This window comes from Zonotrichia albicollis, chromosome 4 (genome assembly GCF_047830755.1).
Source record: "Zonotrichia albicollis isolate bZonAlb1 chromosome 4, bZonAlb1.hap1, whole genome shotgun sequence".
NCBI classification, from domain to species: Eukaryota; Metazoa; Chordata; class Aves; order Passeriformes; family Passerellidae; genus Zonotrichia; species Zonotrichia albicollis.
In genome coordinates, this window is record NC_133822.1 from 58123829 (window position 1) to 58143798 (window position 19970).

Here is a 19970-nt window from a genome sequence, read left to right on the forward strand (position 1 = left end):
TCAAAAAGATAAATAAAGCATACAAGTTTGCTTCTATTTGCAAGCAAAGTAGATATAAAAATGAATTATCACTAATCACCACTAGCCTGGTGTCTAGAAATCATTTCAGCTTCACAATGTAGACTTTCCTCGATGGGTTATTAGATAATGCACAGGATTCCCATGGCACATGCATGAACAAGAGGGAAAGAAAGGGAGCACAGAAACTCATTTCCCAGTCATATATTAAATCTGGTTCTAATGGCTTAAGTTTTCAGATGAAAAAGTGGGAACTTTTGAACTTCTCATGATATGCACAAGATTATTAATAAATGAACCATCAAAACATTTTAATTCAGAGAATAAAAGTAAAATAAACAGTCAGTGCTAGAGTGTCCTGTAGAATTTGGTTTTGTTTGGGGTTAAATTTTGGTGGTTTTGTTCAAATCCAGAACACATAATTTCTGCAAGCATTTTAAATGCTGCTTGTTTCTCACTGAATAGTAATAGTATGGAATCAAGGCTAGAATGACTACCTCATCAGCTGTAAGCTAATTTACACATGCAACCACATTTTGCATACTACACATATCAATACATATTTGCATATCATTGATGTCAATTCAGTTTTCTGTCAAAATCAAGCTTGGCAAAGATGGTTCTGGCTCACCATCAGTAGAGAAAATTATTACTAGCTTAAAGCATTAAAAAATCAAAGGGCAAGTTGCTAGTAAATGAGGTTAGTTTTGAAGTCATGACGGTTAAAATTTCTAAGCTTTTCTCTGAACTCTTGAGAACCAAATATTTATGTTTTTCTAATGAAACTGAAGATTCTCAGGTAATGTGGTAGGTCTAGAAGCAAAAGGTTTGGGAAAGTGCTGAACATCTCAACGTCAACAAAATCCATGTAGAGCTGAACACTGCTATCTATCTATCTATCTATCTATCTATCTATCTATCTATCTATCCATGTTTCTTTTTCTGGCTCTGTAGTATCTGTGTACTGGAGGGACTTTAAGCAGCCAACACAACTGTTCATTGACTTTACTCAAAGATGATATTCTGCAGTCCAAACCATTGAGTGATAAAGTGGCTTCAGCTTCAGAAATGAACTACTGTTCCAACTGAATATACTAATCTAGTTGCATCCTCTATTGTAGCGACTATTTTCTCTAATCTTGTATTGCTACTACTGTAATGTACAAAGCCACATGAAAAGCAGAATGGTGTTGCTACATGAATATATATTCTATAAATGCTGCTAATTAACTAAGACACATATGAAACTACTCTGGAAACTTTATATTTCTCTAAATTCTGGTCTTTGAACATCATAGACAATTGTTCAAATATATGAATAGTTTTATTTTATTTACATATTAAGACTGGGCATGAATTAATGATGTCCATTGACATAGGATTCAAAACCAACTAGTCATTTATAGGTGAGGAGATAGTAGATTGTAAGCATTTCCTGATGATCAAGGCTCTGAAGGCATGTCAGTCTTCTTTGACCTCTCTCACTCTCTCTCACTAAAGTTAATCCCTTTTACCAGGCTTGTCTCGCTATGTTATGTGCCAGTTCCAGTCCTCTCCTCCTGTCTCTCCAGACTCAGTAAAACAAAGACTGAGATACCACTCATCTGGTTGTTGCCAAAGCAGACCTTATCTCATAGAATTTTCTTTGCCAATGTCCTCATACTTCTCCACTCACAGACTTAACCTTACCTGTGTCCAGGTATTATGCTGGCAGGCTAATTGGCTATGCCCAGGACAATGCCGTGGTAGAGCAGATGAAAGCAGAGCAAAAGTATTTCTAGACAGATGTAATTAGAAAGTAGGAAAACAAATACAGTTGAATGGGGAAGCTGATGTTTAAATTACAAAACAGTATGAAACCCCCTCTTTGGTGCAGTTTGTGCTGAAGAAGCACAGCTTGTTCCTTGCAGTTGTGTGATGTAAAAAGAGCAGCCCTGCTTCCACATCCACCTGCTCTTCCTGGGGAAGAGGGCAGAACTTGAGGTCTTCAGAAGACCATTAGGGAGCATAAATATTGTAACCTGACTGAATCCTCAAGAGGTATGTGGGTATTTTAAGAGCCTAAAAGTGCAGCTGTTGTCGACTGTAGGAAGCATGCACAGTCCTGAGAACGAGACAAGCAGTTCGAGTTGTTGGTGTTTATCTGGGATTTCAACCCAGAATAAGTGGGTAGGTACAAATTTTTGTGTTCTCAGAGGGAGAGGAAAACCTGATGTGGTTCTTTTAGCAAAGATGGAGAAAAGAAAAAGGAGATGTGAATGGGTAAACTACAGCAGCAGAGAGGGCAACATTGGCTCCCTGGGAAAGCCAAAGTGCCTCACTGCTCAGACAGAAGGGGAACAGGTTGTTATTTCTTGCTGCTCATCACTGTGTGACTTTCCCTCATCCTTGTATTGAACTGCAAATTGACTCATCAGAGCTGTAACTCAGCACAAGAAACACAGTGGAATTCACTGTCCTGACTGTTAGGAGACAAGATCAGCCTGGGATATTTCTAGCTGGTCCAGTATTACACTGTGGCATGATTACAGAACGCCAGTAGTATCCCAATGGTGTTATTTTCATGCAGCCACCCTAGAAGTGGTAACAGACAGGAATGGCTTCCCAGAGCTGAGATGCTGAGAAAGGAGCTGCCGTTTCTCCATCTGTCTGCCCCAACCATTGTCCTAGATTGCCAAGCAAATTGTATTCTGTTTGCCTTCTTTATGGCAGCTGTCTTCTATCAAGTGGGCAGTTTTCCTTATCTCTTTCACAACCACTCCTCCCTCATGGGAGGCATCTGCTGATAACAGGCTATTGGATATCACTGTATGACTGATACGAGCTACAGCATCCCATTGTGAGATGCTCCACCCAGAGGGAGGAGCCAAGCATTCCTACCCGGACATAATCTTGAGATTCTGGAACACCAGCATGGCTTTCTCCACTGGATTTCCCAGAGGAGCAGCTGCCTCTTCCACTGGATCTTCAGAGGAAGACTACACAGTTCTACTGCTCCTAGAGAACCACACCTGACACTCCAGGAGGACTGCAGCCACAATTCCAATTGGACTGCTACCAACACCCTGATCAACAGGGTGCCAGGTTCTGTACTGACTCTGTCAGTGTTGTTTTAGTTTAATGCATATAGTTTATATTATATTTTTATTTTCTTGCCTAACAAATAACTGTTATTCCTGCTCCCACATTTTTGCCTGAGAGCCTCCCGTAATTTCAAATTTCTAACATTTCGGTGGGAGGGGGTTTACATTTTTCCATTTCCTGCCTTCCATAGTTGACACCTGTCTTTCCAAACCAAGACAACCATGTTACTTCAATTCCATCTCAGAATCTCAGGCTGCCGTGAAGTAGCAACATGCCATGGTTATACTGCTGTAAATGTCATTGCACTAGTTCCTGGCAAGAGTCATTAAAGACAAACATGCATAGAGCTAAGTATTTAACTTTTCTTTGTGCCTCAGAAAAAATTTCCTCTGGTATTTAATCTATTGAGCCTATTTGTGCTTGCTTACCTTCAAAAGGATCTTAAACCTTTTTATATAAAGTGATAAGGATGAGGAAGCAAGTTTGCAGAAAATAATGAGCTATCTGCAGACTGTGAAATTCCTGTTGAGTGCAGGCTAGTCACTAAGTTGTTGAAAACCTGATTGCCTGAGGAGAGATATTTGCCTTTGCAAAGCTCTTTAGGGTGTGAACTGGGCTGAATCAGCTTTGTGAGAGCTATCCGCTCTCAGTTCTTAATCATATATGTAAATTGGCCAAACTTATTTTCCTCATAGCTAAGCCAGACCCAAACAGTGGTTCAGAAAGACTTCTGAAACAAAGTTAATCTGTTAATGTTGGTCACTAAACCCTTGCCAAGTGTATGGATTGTTTAGATTGCAGGTTCATGAATATGGAAACAAGTTTTGTTGTGAATTTGGGCACTAGTGAGCCTAGCCGGATATTATTCAGTAATGGAGAAATGGTCAACAGTGCAACACGTACAACATGATTTTAAGATGATAGTACTGAGGCCAGTAAAATTATAGTAAATTAAGTTATAGGAGACTAAAACATTTTCCCTAATAATCAGTACTCTGCATGAACATACAACTGAAATAAACCATTCAGATATGGAGCTCTTAACCTCTTCTCTAATATACTGAAGTGTTCTGAAAAACACTAGTTGAACAGATATGAAAGTAACCTCACATTTTGTTTTGTACACACTCAAATCTTAGCCAAAAGAAGGGGCAGCTGCACTACAAGTTTGCCCATTAATTTAAATTTAAGTTGAAGACTCGATCCACTAACTCCAGGTTAGAGTTAACAACTGGTGGTGCTAACAATCATAGAATCATAAAATCCTAGACCAATTTGTGTTAGAAGGAGCCTTAAAGATTATCCCTGCCATAGAGGAATGCCATCCACTAGATCAAGTTGCCCAAGGGCCCATCAAGCAGTCTTGAACTCTTCCAGGGATGAAGCACTCCCAGCTTTTCTGCTCCATGCCTTATCCTCTCAGTGAAGAATGTCTTCCTGACTTCTAACCTAAATCTATTCTCTTTTAGTTTAAAGCCATTTATTCTTGTCCTATCTCTAGCTATCTGCCGGTGTGAAACAAAGAATAGTGGTGGGGTTTGTGCAAATGAAATTTACCCTAGAAGATTTCTGGCTTACATGTAGAGGTTTATGGCTTACACTTAGAGGTTGTATCACTGACTTCATTCCCTCTGTTACAGACAGGGAGAGAGCTTTCATTAGGTCACATCTGAATAAAATACTCACATACACTGCATGTGTATCTGTCCAGGTATGTGATGCTGTTGTAGTTTAACCTCAGACAGCAGCCCCATGCAGCTGCTTGCTCAGTCTCTTTGCAGAGGGATGGGGGAGAAAATCAGAAAAGTGAGAAAATCCATGAGTTGAGAAAGAAGCATTTAACAGGCAAAGCAAAAGCTGGACACGCAAGCAAAGAAAAAGAAGGGATTCATTCACCACTCACCATGGGCAGACAGGTGTTCAGCCATCCCCAGAAAAGAAGAACTCCACCGTGGGTAAAAGTGACTGGGAAAGACAAACATCATCACTCTGAACATCCTCTCTTCCTTCTCCTTCCCTTGGCTCTATGTGCTGAGCACAGCCCCACATGGTCTGGGACATCCCTGTGCTCAGCTGGGGTCAGCTCTCCTGGCTGTGTCCCCCCATATGCACCCCCAGCCTCCTCACTGGTGGGGTGAGAGGTGGAAAAGGCTCTGGTTTACCCAGGTGGAAACTCTGGGTAAACTCTGCTCAGCAATGGCTGAAGCATCCCTGTGTTGTTAAGGTTTCCAGCACTAACCCAAAACTTTGCCCCATAGTAGATACTATGAAGAAAATTAAATCTATCACAGCCAAAATCAGCACAGATGGTCACCTATGACATTAATCTTCTCGGAAAAGTTAAGAATTCTCCTGTGGAAGCAAATGAGGTCATCTATCAGATATTGGTTATATCTTAAATATTACCATCACTCCTTTGTAAGCTTTATAAGTAGGATTTGCACAGTAGACTGCAAAGAAACAATTGCTTTAATGAAAATTGATTATGGATGCTATATAGGCTGAAATGCATGTATCTAGGAAGGTGTTTCAATTTTCCACAAGAATCATACTAATGGGTATAAAACTTTATAATTAGATACTGTACGTGCTGGTAAGGTTTGGTCTAAGGCTTCAATGTTTGTCAAATATACCGAAAGGAAAGACTTTAAGATGTTTTGAATAGCAAACTTAGCTAGTGCTACTGTGATAATTTCCCAGTCAGTTATTCAGTAAGAGTACCTCAGAGTAAGTTCATTAGAAACTGATTTGGGAATAAATATTTCGAAACCTGCTAGAAATGGCAGCAGAAGATTTTGCATGGTAAATCCTTCTTCCATTTTTTGGTCATGACAATATGTCCGAGTCCACTTCTTCCCTGAGTGAGAAATAAAGCCACCAGTTGTGTGGGATTTAAAAGGGACTGTGGACTTTTACTGGAAACTTCCAGCATTCTGGATGCAGAGTTAATTTGATAGTCTGTATTTCAGCATGAATACTTGAATAGTCTGGTTTGCTGCAGAGGTCTAGCTTAGCATCTTTACACCTGCACCTGCTAAACATCAGTTTCTCATTTTTCCTCTGATAAGTATCATATACTCAGTGAGCACAGCATGAAAATAAAAACAAAAAACCAACAAAACAAACAAAAAAGATGACATTACTAAAAATACATTTAAAGTTACATATTTCAGTGTAAAACTAACACTGAAACAGTAAATATGACACATCAGCCTTGACAGGTCTTTTGCAACTGTATTTCTTGTGCATTGTTTGGGAGAAACAATTTTGCAATTCCAATATTTTGGCACAGATAATGAAATCATGACTTGATTGAAACATATGGCAGTAAGGAAAAGAATAATAAATAAGTAAGGAAAATAATAAATAAATAACAACTAATCTTGAACAACTTGAATAAATCTTACGCACATATTTGCTACTTGCAGCTGTTGTAGTTTGTTTGCCTTGCACAGATACATGTAGAATGTCTGCCTAGAAAAAATTTAATTGGTATTTGGACTGAAAGTCTTTGTGAAAGTTGTTCATGTAGGTAGGTTAGTGGTAGGTAGGTTAGTAATAGGAAAATATGCTCAGTTCAGGCAAGATTTGTGTTTTATGGAATGACACTAGACAAGAGTAAGGAAACTAAGGCAAGCATCCTCTCCTGCTGTGCTGTGTCTGACATAGGCACAAGGACTGCTCTCTCTACCATGGGCTGGGTCCAAAGCAGGAAGGGAAAGGACAGGGGACCTGCTGCACAGCTAAGAATTTCTTTCTAGAGACACTAGAATTAAGATCTTTACTATTGAAAATTGCCTTTTTTTCTCTCCAGACTTATTTTTGTTTGTCTGAAAATCTGTGTCATCAATTCTTGTTTACTAGAACCCTTATTTGACCAAGAAAAAAAATCCCTTTTTCTTTCAAGCATTAAACAGCCTAGAGAAAATATCTAAGCCATTTCAGGTTGGGTTTTTTTTCTCTCCATGTAAATGGAAAGTCCCAAATAAAAGAGTTTCTAAATTCTTCAAGGGAATGTAGTTGTCATTATGCCTCTAACCCACTGAAATGACCCTGTGTGAGAGTGACCATGAAAAAAGTTTGTGGGTTGCAAGAGAAGGGAAGAGTTAAATTGTTAATGGCAGCCAGGGCAGCTGTTCCCATTCAGCATGGCTACATTTACCAGTAGTATGTCTGCAGTATTTCCATTGATAACTTATTGTACCTGGGGGGAAGAAAAATGCCCCCAGGTACTTTGGTCAAAGTGAGGTTCTTCTATACATTGTGTTTCTGAAGGCCTGTACATTAAAGCTGTAGTTTCCCTTTAAAAGTAGTTTAACATCAAAGAGTTTAATTCGTAGTCAAAGAGAAAACCAAGGTTTTGATCCAATGCTCATTAAAGCCAGCAGGAGTTTCAATAATGTTTTGAGTAGGAAAAGGTTCAGATTGTGAGTCTACCTGCCCAGTGACTTCTTCATTTCAAAACACTGTTCCTTTTTTTATTCAGCTAGGAGGTTTCTGTGAAGACTGTATTTGAATGCTGTCTTTCTTGTAAAGCCTAAAAGAACTTGCTCAGATAGGTCAAACTACAGTGAAGAGCTTTTCAAATCATGAAACTTGTGGAAAACAAAGAGGAAAAACTAACTAATAGAAATACTAACTTGTAGAAGACAAAGAAGAAAAATGAACTAATTTTAAAATGGCTTAATGCCCTGAAAAATGTTAAAGGAAAGTAGTGTGTGAATGATTTCTTGATATAAAGGTATGTTCTGAATATCACTTTAATGCCATGCTATGTTTCCTTCCTCTGTAACATACTGATCACAATTCAATTCCTCCAAAATAATTTATTGCTCCATATGGCTGCTGTATTAGTTAGCTTTGCACTTTTATTATTCCAACCACAGCACCCAACTTGGTGTGAGATGCAGTAGTTTAGAGCCAGGACGGAATTTTCTTATTTAGACATCAGCAGTACAGTGTGCTGTGCTGCTCCCATTGCTCTAAGGTTAAAGCCTGTTTTGTGAAGGTGGCTTTTCCATGCTCCTCTGTAATCGTTCTTTTCTTGGTTGTTATGGAGATAAAGCTTATCCAGTCCCTTTTCTGCTTACTTTATCATGCTCCAGGCCCAATAGCACAGTAAACAACCTACTAGGCAACCTATTTATCTATGTCAGTGCTGCAAGTTCAGACCTCTATTATCAAAGGTATGAATGTTTTTTCAGATACGTTTCTCTGGCATCAATTCAATTAATTTTTTTTTTCCAAATTGCATTAGCCTGTGTGAGATTTTAGAAAACATCAGGAAAACTGCTTTGCTAAATAAGAAATTTCCCCAAAATAACAGCGTTGGTTGTCAGCTGAGCTTGTGTTTCAGCTATTAAGTGCAACATGACCCAATGTGATATTTTGCATATAAAGTAGTTTATAATTCATCAGGTGCTGGAGATTATTTGCTCATTATTGTCAGTGAATTAAAATGTTTCAAATATTTTCTTCTTGTTGGTTATTTACTTGAAATCTTGTTTGTGAATTTAAAAAAAAAGAAATTAAAGGATGTTACCTTCGTTCTCTGTATTATATATAACTGAATATATAACTCTTTGTATATACTGAACTCTGTATAACTGAAAAGTTAGATGTGTTTTTCTGACCAACTAATTACTCAAATTAACTATTTTCAACTGAAGAATGAACTCTGAGTAGGTAATTATTTTTAAAGGGGGGTTGTTCTGATTACATCAGCCTTGAGAAGAACCTATGGAAGTGCCATGAACATCTACAGGGATTCTTAATGCACCTGTGATTCCCAGCTTGTAGAGAAATTCTTGTGTTAGAAATTACGTGTTTCCTGGGTGCTGCCTCAAAGGAGGTGCAGGTGAGAGGTGAAGTGGGCTTTCTTACTGAACTTCCTCTCTGAACAGACTGCAGCATCCCACTGAAAGGCTCTTCCATCCTGGGAGAGGCAGCTGGACACTGCCCAGCCTACCCTGGAGGGTATTGGTATGAAATGAGTTTGGGGGGAGTTTGTGATGAAGCTCTAGCTATCTGCAAGGGAGAAATCAGTTCACAATCACTGCTTTAGAGACAGGTTTCTGCTGAGAACCTGGGATTTATGAATTCCCTGTATTCTCAGTTGCACAGGTAAAACCTCTCCTGCATGGAAATGTCTGATCATTTAACTGCATTCATAAATTGCTGGAGAGTCTTTGTTCAAGAAAAAAATAGCATATCTGGCAGCTGTAGAATTAGATGCATAGGATATCTTCATGGCTTTATTCCGCTCTTCAGGGACTACATTAAACATAAAACACCAACCTTCCTCACTTCTTGAAATTCATTAAATATAAAAGAAATTATTATCCTAGGAAATGCTTTAGGAAAGATCTCTGCTTATAAAAACATAGCATTAGATCATCTCCTTATAACTCTTGGGGGAAAAAAACCCAACCATTTCAGCTCTCTCTTTTGCTCCATTCCTGTAACTTCCATTATGGATTATTCTATTGTGAGACTTAATCCTGTTGATAAAATGACTCCTTTTACTATTGCACTGACTTGGGTATATTACATTATGCAGTAATTTTATTTTAATCCTTTTCAAATAAAAGACATGCTAGGACAGTTTTGTTAAACCAGCTATCTATTATTGCTTTATTTTTCTCCCAGTCAATATCAGCAGTGAAGATTTTAGAAAACCTTTCCATGACACCTCAACAATGAACATGCTTGTTCATATTGTCTACTGCTTATAGCACAATTTCATTGTTTTTCTCTAGAGAAATTTAATATAATTTGTTGATACTAGTCAGACTGTAAGGACAACTATCTTTATTTTTAGCATCAGTTTTTCAATCTCATTAATGTCAGGGGAGAGACTTGAGACCAATGTCTTGGTGTGAGCTTCAGTTGAGTAAATCAAAGCCGAATGTATTATGTTTAGGTTTTTATTATAGCCTTGTAGATAAGGGCTGGGGATGAGTTTAATATTATATTAAAATTGTATGGGTGATCATAGATGATGTGGTGAATCCTGTTCTGCTTTGTTACTGCCACTTTGTAAGATTGTATTATGGAGGAAGAGGCAGGTGTAAATATACAAACCCATCTGCCTTCTTATACACATGTCTAGGCAATAGAGTGGCATAGGTTATGTGTATCTGTATGTGTACTTGTACATGTACTTTTTTCTATTCCTGAGACAGGGTGGACACAGTACTAATATAATTGCCAGTCCTGGATTTCTAGATATCAGTGCCTACTCATGCTCCTCTTATGCTATCCCAAAAAGCACATTTTGGCCTTAGCTGGGTGGAAATGCCTCTGAGAGAAGTGGCAGCTGGTCTTTCCACTTCTATACAACCCTTGATCCCTCTACAGAGAGTGGCACTGGCAGAGCTGATGCTGGAGCTGTAAGCACCAGTGCTAGAGATAATGACCAAACTCAGTCTGTAATGTCTGTCCTTTCCTGTGAGCAGGGTCTGTGCCTCCACTCCATCCTCTAGGGAGTCAGCAATTCTTAATAAATATTAGCCTGTAATAAGGCATTATCAGTCAGGGTTCATCGCTGACTGGCACTGAACCAGAGAAATAAATGTAAGTTGAAGCTGATTGATAATGACTAATCTCAGCACCATCTGTCAGTGGTACATCTGTCCAAACCCTGTGGTTCTGCATCTTGTCTAGCACCAGTTTGGATGGGGCCGAGCTGCCAACTTTGCTGCATCTTGGCTTAAGAAAAGAACCCTTTAGGAATGAGCTGCTGTACTGCTAAAAGTTTCCTGCTGTTGTGAGGCAAGTGCATACGATATACAACCGTTTCAGCAAGTTCCAGCTTTGTTCTCTATCAACAGTCATGTAGAACTATTTCACTGAAATGAATTGCTGTATAATACATCAGTTTCCCTGGCTGCACCGATTAATCTTGGTGGAAGAAACATATTTCCCATGCATTTGATGTTTTTGGAATCTCATGGAGAGAGAATGTATGATAGCAATGTATACTGTTTAGTCATCTCACTTGGAGGGGTCCATATTTCTCAGGGGTGATTAAGCAATGAATAAATTAGGTTAGATCAACTGAATACTAATAGGCATTACCTCATTATCACGTTTGCAGCATAAAGCTGTGTCTTACAGACAATATTGAAAAACTACTTCAGAATTATACAAAATGTTCTACTTTAATTCCTCAAGATAAAAACCCAGGTTACCTTTACACTGCCTAGGAAAGAGAAAAATAACTATGCTTAAAATGCTTCTGACAGCTTTCTCATATGCTAAAGTGTCACAAGCTTAAATCTGAATTGCAAAATCTACCAGAAGAAACAAATGTTGTATTGCCATCTCTTGTCAGAGCTGATTTTTTAAATCCTACTGATAGACTCATCTACTCAAGCTTTTATTCTGTGGAGGAAAAGCATCTTTTAGCCCTCCTGTTTGTAGAACTCAACCATGTTCTTTCCCTACCCTTTTCCAGCAGTGTGGCTGCAGATCGCTAATGGGGCTTTGGTGACCTGCAGACATGCAGGGTGTGGAGCTCCTCTGAGGACCCCACCAGGCTGCAGGGCCATGCCCCATTTCTGCTCATGCTTGGTCACAACTGTGGTGTGCTCACGGTGACACACTCAACAGCTGGATGCTGTGCAAAGTCAAAAACAAGAAGAAAGGTACAGAGCTGTACTCCACAAGCATCCAAGGACATCTTTGTCACTGAGGAAGAAGCATGGAGTCAGCTGTATGATTCTCATGTTTGATGTGAATTTGGTAGTCCTGGTACTTGGGAGAAAAGATCCTGCATGTACACCTGGAAAGCACCATGTGAAAGCAAAAGGAAACTTCCCTGCATTGCTAGATGTTTACTACCTCCAGTTGCAACAAATGTCATCAACATACATCTACCTTTAGCTTTAGTGTGAGATTTGATTTATCCAGTTTAGGTTGCCCAAACCGGAAAGTTTAATGGGACCCAGCTCTCAGAGAGATAATTTTGAATAGATTTCAGTAATTCAATGTAGTCACTTAAAAACCAAGCCACATGAGAACATTTTTCTTCCTCTGAATGTAAGTCTAGATTAATGAAGGAGAAAGAGCCCTTTTTTGCATAGCTTGATTCTGATAAGTGCAAATATTCCAGGACAGCACAATCACAAGAGACCTATATGGAAGTTTATGGGTATTGTGAGATGTTCCATAATTTAACAAAGCTATCAGTGAGACTGCTGCAGAAAAGGTTATTTTTTTGGAAAAAATATTTTTGCTGTTTCAGCACTCTGTCACTTATCCATGAACTTCTTTTTAAACAAGAAAATGTAGTGTTGCAATTGATCCTCATGCTGATAATTTAGGGCTGAAACATGAAAATAATAAGACATAATGAGGCTGACCTCGGTAAAAATATTCAAGTAAACAAATGATGGTATTTGTTAAAGTGTTCCATTAACTCTAGGTTTCCACAGAACTAGCATGCAAATCCTTAAATGCTCCTGAACCATAAAGATCTTCATAGTGATCAAAAGTCAAAAGACCTTTTCTTCATTTCTTGTAACTTTTATCCTCAAGGCCTTTTGCAACAACTCACTTTCTTTCCAAGAAAAGAAATATATGACCCTGGTTTTAGTTCAGTTTAAATATAAACCAGCTCATTCCCATCCTTTCTCATGAACTTAGCTGTCTCCATGTGAACTAGTTTTTTAGACTCTAGTTTAAGGGAATGAGGGTCGATGTGTAATTTGTGTATCTGAGACATCCATATGAGGCTGAAAAGTACAGCACAGAAACAACAGAATGTTTGTGGGGGCAGTTTGTGTGGGCAGGCTCTGATGGTAGGGTGGCTACAAGGGTGGCAAGGGTGGCTACAGGGGTGGCTAAAAGGGTGGTCCCACCATGTCCTCAGAGTCAGTGCCAGCCATCTCCATGTCAGACTGGCCAAGGCTGACCCCATCTGTGCTGTGGTAGCGCCTCTGGTGTAACACAGTTAAGAAGGGGAAACATTTTCTGCACAACAGCAGTGCCAGCCAGAGAGAGGAGTGAGAATGTGCGAGAGGAACAGCTGTGCAGGCACCTAGGTCAGTGAAGAAGGATGAAGAGGTGCCCCATGTGTTGGAGAAGTTTCCCTTCAGTCCCTGCTGCAGACCCTGGTGACTCAGGCAGTCCCTCTGCAGCCCACCAGAGCCCCACACTGCAGCAGGTGATGCCTGAAAAAGGCTGTGAGCCTGTGGGAAGCCCATGCTGGAGGCTCCTGGCAGGACCTCTAGAGAGAGGAGTCCACACTGAAGCAAGTTTGCAGGACTTGTGACCCCATGTTGGACGTGTTCCTGAAGAACCACAGCCCATGGGAAAGACCCATGTTGTAGAAGATGTAGAAGTTGTGGAGGGCTGCCTGCTGTGGCAGTGTCCAGGTTTAGAGCAAATTTGGGGAAGAATTCCCCACAGGAGCTCCGGTGGGAAAAGCAGATCCAATCGGCCCTCCCCCGCAACTGGTCCGGGAGGGAAAAATACCTCCTGGAGAAAGGTGGAAAAAACCTGTTTATTAAACAATAAACCAAAACAATATCAAACAATAAGACCCCTTGCCACTCTAAAAAAGATGAAAAACTGAGAAAACCCCGGGTTGAAGCTCAGCTCACTCAGTCTCTGGTCAGTCCCTCCGGTGCTGGAACTGTCGCAGGCCAGGCCTTGCCCGGTGGGCCACAGCTGCAGCTGCCGGTGCTCCCCTGGGTGTTCAGTGCAGAGCAGTTTCAAGAGGTCCAAAGAAAAAGGAAAAAAAAACAGTCCAGGGAACTTCTCTGCCTCAGCTAGCTAAACTAACTAAAAGCAAAAGAAGAGCTCTGTCCGCTGTCTGTTCGCTGACAACACAGTCCAGGAGCAGGAATGTGGAGGAGGAGTGCAGTGTCTGAAAAACTGCGCGCTTCTTCTCTCCCCCCGCCCCCTACACTCTCTGGAACACTCTTAAAGGTCCAAAACTTATTATTCAACATAAACAGAATGAGACGACTGGGGATAAAAGCATCATATAGTCAACCCAGGACAGGGAGGGACTCCACCCCACCACCCCAGAGCGGGGAACGAGCATGAGGAACCCTCCCCACCATGAGGAAAAAGCAGCAGAGACTACATGTTGTGAGCTGAGCTGTGAATCCACTGGTGAGCCCACCAGCACTGGTGCTGGCACTGGTGCTAGGCTGCAGTAACATTGGGCAGGCTGGTTTGCTTTTCATTATTATTTAGCAGTGTGCGGAAAAGGAAATAGTTGAACAAAAATTAAAATAAGCTGCCTCTTCTGGTTATTTTTTCTCACTCTGTAGCTTGTCCTGCATGGGTCATCCTGGCAAGTAGTTTTAGTGATGCTTGGAGCAAGTCCTTAAATTATTCCAGCACCAATGAATTTATTTCACTTGAAGACAGACGTGTTTGGGCCTAACTCAGCCGTCCTGAAGCTTCACCTGGTAGACAAAGAACAGAGGAAGATTTTTTATGAGTTGCATTTAAAGCCAAATTTTGTGATTCAGCTTGTTTCAGCTGAAAAAATTAATAATGAATGGAAACAGATCAGATCTTCCTGCTTTGGGAGTGGCTGCAAGGATGTCCACTTCTTTTGTGGGCTTCAGTGTATGTGCATTACAGTTACACTGGGATTTCCAAGCTGCAGGAGCATACATCCATACTGCATTTATACACAATTTTGGAAGTCCTAATGAGTCCCCAGGGAGTATCTGCTACTGACTATGACCCTGCTGTGTTAAATGCTCAGATTCAAATAGATGTCTCAGCTCCAAAAATAGTAATTTCTTTCAATGTCAGAGCAGAGGTGATGAGTAGATAAAGACAAAGAGATCCAATCCTGTAGTTTACATGCTTTGGTATTCCAAGCACTTGAATCTGTGCCACAGGACAGAAAAGAAAAAGCAGCTAAAGAGAAAGACAGACCTTAATTGAAATATTCTGGATCCCTACCCAAATGTAGAGGGCTGGGGCATTCAACTGTGAGACTCAGAAAAATCAGGAGTGGAGGATGGTCATCTTAAGGAATGCTTGGTAGCTTCTTCGGGCACTATCTGAGGAAAATTCTGGTTGATTATTCCCTCAAGACATACATGCTCACCCTTCAGGAGTGTTTCCAGTCAAAGCGCTTGAAAAAAAGATTGCAAGAAAAAGACTTGAGCAGTGCAGAACCTAAATGAATTTTCTGTAAATTCTACTTCTCTCCCTATTTTCACCACTTCAAATACATATAATGGCTTTCTTTCTCTGCCATGAGTGAATTTTGACCTACCATAAGTTTTTTTTACAGGCCAGGCAGGGTGCAGAATGAACTAGCTGTGACCTCCATAGATTACAGACTGCATTTCACTATTCACTGTTTTTAGCTGGAATTCTGCCTCTCCAAATGAGAATGCAAACAGGTGCACCTGGGGTGATTGCATGCTTGTGTGAATATTAGTATTTTATTTAACCTGGGTTTACTGGAAGAAGATAATATTTTTTAGCCCTACTAACCCATGCATAGGCAAGTGATAGAGGTTCTCAAGTGAAACCCTATAGATGGAAGAGATCTTTTATTGATGAATCCAACATCAGTCCTACTTCTGTGTTAACTGTGAAGTACAGGGTCATTAGTGCTTAATATGCCAGTCAGAATGTGGGGATTTTAAAAAGTCTGATAATGTGAGTCAGGAGAACATTGAAAGAACACTGACTGAGATGCTGCCTTTCTTTCTAAGCTCTGGAGCCCAGGCAATAGGTTATCATCTATATTCTGGAAATACCAAGAAACCACGTCTTAAAGAAACTTGTGGAGGATTGAATTTGCATGGGTACTAAATTATTTTAGTCTTAATATAAAATAAATGCTATGTAAATTAATATTGCAGCTGCAATCCTATTAATAGGGGTAGGAAAAGAAAAGAGCCATATCTGTGTAGGAAGAACCACAGTATCTCTAGTAGCTAACTCCATCTTATTTTTAGTTGTGCAAAGCATTACAGATAATATTTAATATTTAATATTATTTCTAATATTTTCCGTATGTATTTAATGCTTCCTTTTCTAAGAGCCCTCCCTTACTGGCTGGCAATTATTAACATCTGCTTAATTAGTGTTTTAGCTTAAAGTCTCTGAATCCCAATGCTCCTTGAACAGACAGGGAGCTGTAGCTCACATTCCAGCAGAGTGTTAAACGGAGGGGCAGGGAAGGGACAGCTTCAGACGAGTTTGCTCAACAGCCCCCTTCTACAGCACAGGGGCATGAGGAGGCAGTGAGAGCAGACTGGGCAGCCCAGTGAGTGGTTAACACAGGATGCTGCTGTCTGACTGCTGTCAGGGTCCTGTGAAGGGAGGGGACAGCTGTTATCCTTCTCTGTGCTTGCACTGTCAGGAAGCATCTGTCATACCAAGGTGAGGGTCACTCAAAATGCATTGCACACTCCCCACATTTAATATTCTGCAGGTGCAGTCTACAATTAGGCATGAGATTGATTTGCCAGACAGCAGTAGGAAGGAGCAGACAGCACCCCAGATTTTTCTGGCTTCAGACCAGATTGTTTTTATTCCTGTAAGGAATGAACATTAAAACTAATCCCAAATGCTCTTGAATTTAGGGATGTGGGTGTTGAATTTTGAATTGAAATTCTAGCTTTCTTCACTTTAGGGCATTTAGATTCAGCATATTAGAGCAAAAGAGGATGAACTGTCAGTTCTCATCCTTTAAATATTGCACCAAGTTGGTAGGGCATATTTGCAGTGCTCACTGAAAATATGTACTTTCCCTTCTTTCAACAGACAAGGTACAGAAAAATGCAACACATTTAAGAAGAAGACCTCATATTTGACCAAACTAAATGTATTAAGAAATATTAGGTCTGATTTTGTTTTGGTTTGTTCTTTTTTTCTCCCCTTCATTTCCAGATCACACAGGAACAGTGGAAAATGAGACTCCCAAGAGAGGCTCTGGTGTGCTCACCTGAACCCTCCCTTCACCTGAACGATGGTACATGCTGCTGTGTCACACCCTGGCATTCCTAAATTAGCAAACCATGCTCCCATCTGACAGCAAGCTAATTCCCTGGGGTCAGAACTGGGGAACAGCCCTGCCTTGCACCTATCATGGAGCAGGAGTTGCTGCAGGCACCAACTCGTGGCATGGCCAGGATGCCTGGGTCTTACCTAGATTGCTGTTGGCTACTGCAGTAAATTGCCTCACTGTAGATGCAAGAGGCTCCTAAATGAGCTCAAAATTGCTTGCTTCCTATGATTTCTGAAACCTGTGCTAGTCAGAATAGAAGAAATCAAATTCTAGTAAAAATTATGTGGCATCTAAGGTGAGGGAACATATGTTCCCTGGAACAAATGGCAATGATGAGAATACAGCGAACCTCAAACTATGAAAGGTTTCCTCTCATGGCTATCCACTATGAGTGCTGAATCAGGAGATAATTTCAAAAGCAGCTCAGCACAATTGTACCACAATTGTACCAAAATAAAAGTGGCTTGTTCTGAAAATATGTAAAAAATACACAGGTGACAGTAGAGCTTCCATAAAACTATGAGGATACCCTTCACCTCTGGTCAACCTTATGTTCTGAGAAAGATACCCAGTAAAGTTACATTGAGGTTGTAAATCTAACAGTGAAAAGTTGCAAAATGTCAGAATTAAGCTTTCTGTGTGTCTCTCTGCATTTCCATCTGTACAGCCGTGGGCTGTCCCCTTGTTGTGTATGAATTTTGGCAGTTTGACTGAGGATCATCCACAGTTTTTTCAGCAAGACAGTCTCATTTAGTGCCCTGGCTGAACAGCACTCAGTGATTCAGTGGCTCCTCAATATTTTTGTTTTACCCCCATATTTCAGTGCATGCCCCATAGACATTTATTTTGTGCGCCTCAAACCTTTTCATGTGACGGAATTATAGATGTCCTCAGAGAATTTTTCTGTGATGTTACTCATTGCAAATTTTATTTGTGCAGTATGTTGTGGTGAGGGGTGATATTAGCTAAATTTTTGTATTGAAGAAAGGTAAACAGATTAGGCTTGAAATTAACCTTTAGTTTGGGCAGCTAATTTGAGGCACCAAAGACTATATATTGGGTAGAGTATTAGTGCAGGATTTTTGGCAGACTGTCTTAATCACAAGACCACTCTTTTTCTTACAGAAATGCTATTTTCCTCAGCACAAGCCTTTCAACCTCTGTTACAGATGCATTGAGGAACCTTACATCAGAAGCTTGAGCCATCCCAGAAAATGGCTCTACACCTTGTGAAGCTTTAATTCTGAGTGTCTGAGTCCACTGTTTGAGCAATGGAGAAACTGGAGGATGACAGTAGGTTGACATCTTCCACATGATCAGACAATACTACGAGTAAAATATGAACATAACACAAAAGTCCAACTTCTGAATGGTTTTGGAGGTTGATCTTAAATCTAGCTGATTTTCAGTATCAGTCACTGAGGATAGAGCGGTGAGGGCTGCAGCTTCATAAGCAAAGTGATGCAGAGACCATCATTGCGGAGACCACTGAGTGATGCCACAGAGCCTCCCCAGCCTCCCTGTGGGGAACAGCTGGAGGGAAGCAGATGCCATCAGGTGTTCAGCATAAAGCCTTGGTATGATCAGGAAGAAAACTAATGAAAAGTTGTTGTCCCTTGCTCATGCTCCTACATCTTTCTACATCTTCATGCTATTTTCTAGAATAATTATAGATGCCTCATGGCAGCTGTCACATTAGCCCTTCACCAGATAAGGAGATGGGAAACTCTTATGGCTTTAACTGGTTGAAGGGTTATATTTCTCCTAGCAACTTTTAACCTCAAAGCAAAGAGCTTCTTTAGATCCTGTCAGTATATGTTCCTTAAAAATAAAGATAATGCAAGTTTCTACCAAGTCAACACTTTTATTTTATCTGGGTTTTTTTTTTTTGCCTTTACCCTCCCAAAAGCACTGGGTTCCTCATCATAATACTTAAAGCCTTGGATCCTTCCCATAGATTTTTTCAGTACAGGTGCTCACTGCCCAAACTTGCTGTCCCATACGGATTTAGTGTCTCTTCTTCCTTCCCAAGCACCACCCCACAGCACTGCTCTTGCACATTCAGAGCCTGGCTTCTTGATCAGTGTTTCTGCTTGATTTTCATCTCCTTACATGAGCAATGCAAAGCAGGAGGCGAGTGTAACTCAACATCTCTGCTCGCTCTGTCAGTGGTGGTGGTTCCTGTAGCAGTCAACAGAGAGCAGAAGACAGTTGATGTGCTTCATTTCATTACCTGTTCTTAAATAATGAAATAATCTGCTAAAAAATTATGTTTATCTACCAATGTGCTGGCTAAGTTACACAGTTTTTTCTGCTTATTTGTATATCTCTAACATCCAGCTCATCTAAAGGTAGATACCTGTTAAAGACAGGAACAATTGACAACCTCTTGAAAAATACCCTTGTTCCCACCAAGCAATTCACAATCCTCTGCCAACACAACTAATAAAATTAAGGTTGTGAATAAACAGATATATCAAAATTCAAGGAGCCAACTGTGCACCTGGACCTCTGTAAATAAAGGCCAGTATATTTATGACAACCTCATGAAATTTCTAATATTCAGAGCATTCACACTGCAAGAGGACTCTTCTGTTTCTCATGAATCAATCAAATGGCAGACCAAATTGGCAAACAGAATTATTGAGGTGAGCTAAGACACTGCCAAATGCTCATCTAATGAGAGCATCATTTATAAATCAAAAATGTGGAACTTGCCTGCAAGCATTACATTCTTTGAATCTGTCCTTACATCTTTTAGGGAATGGTCTCTGCCTTTCAAACAAGCAAAAAAAATCCAACCAAACAAACAAAAAGGAAAATATTTGGGAGAGTGAAAATATAAGGAAAAATAGCTAGTTAGGTA

The 19970-nt window shown here is 40.2% G+C and overlaps 1 long non-coding RNA gene across 1 annotated transcript; it reads left to right on the forward strand.

The window, feature by feature from the left end:
• The first annotated feature begins 8206 nt into the window (after positions 1-8206).
• LOC141728930 (uncharacterized) lies at positions 8207-18906 on the forward strand. Its single transcript, XR_012580185.1, has 3 exons — positions 8207-8288; positions 16987-17068; positions 18230-18906. It is a non-coding gene; the product is annotated as an uncharacterized LOC141728930 (long non-coding RNA).
• Positions 18907-19970: the final 1064 nt, after the last annotated feature.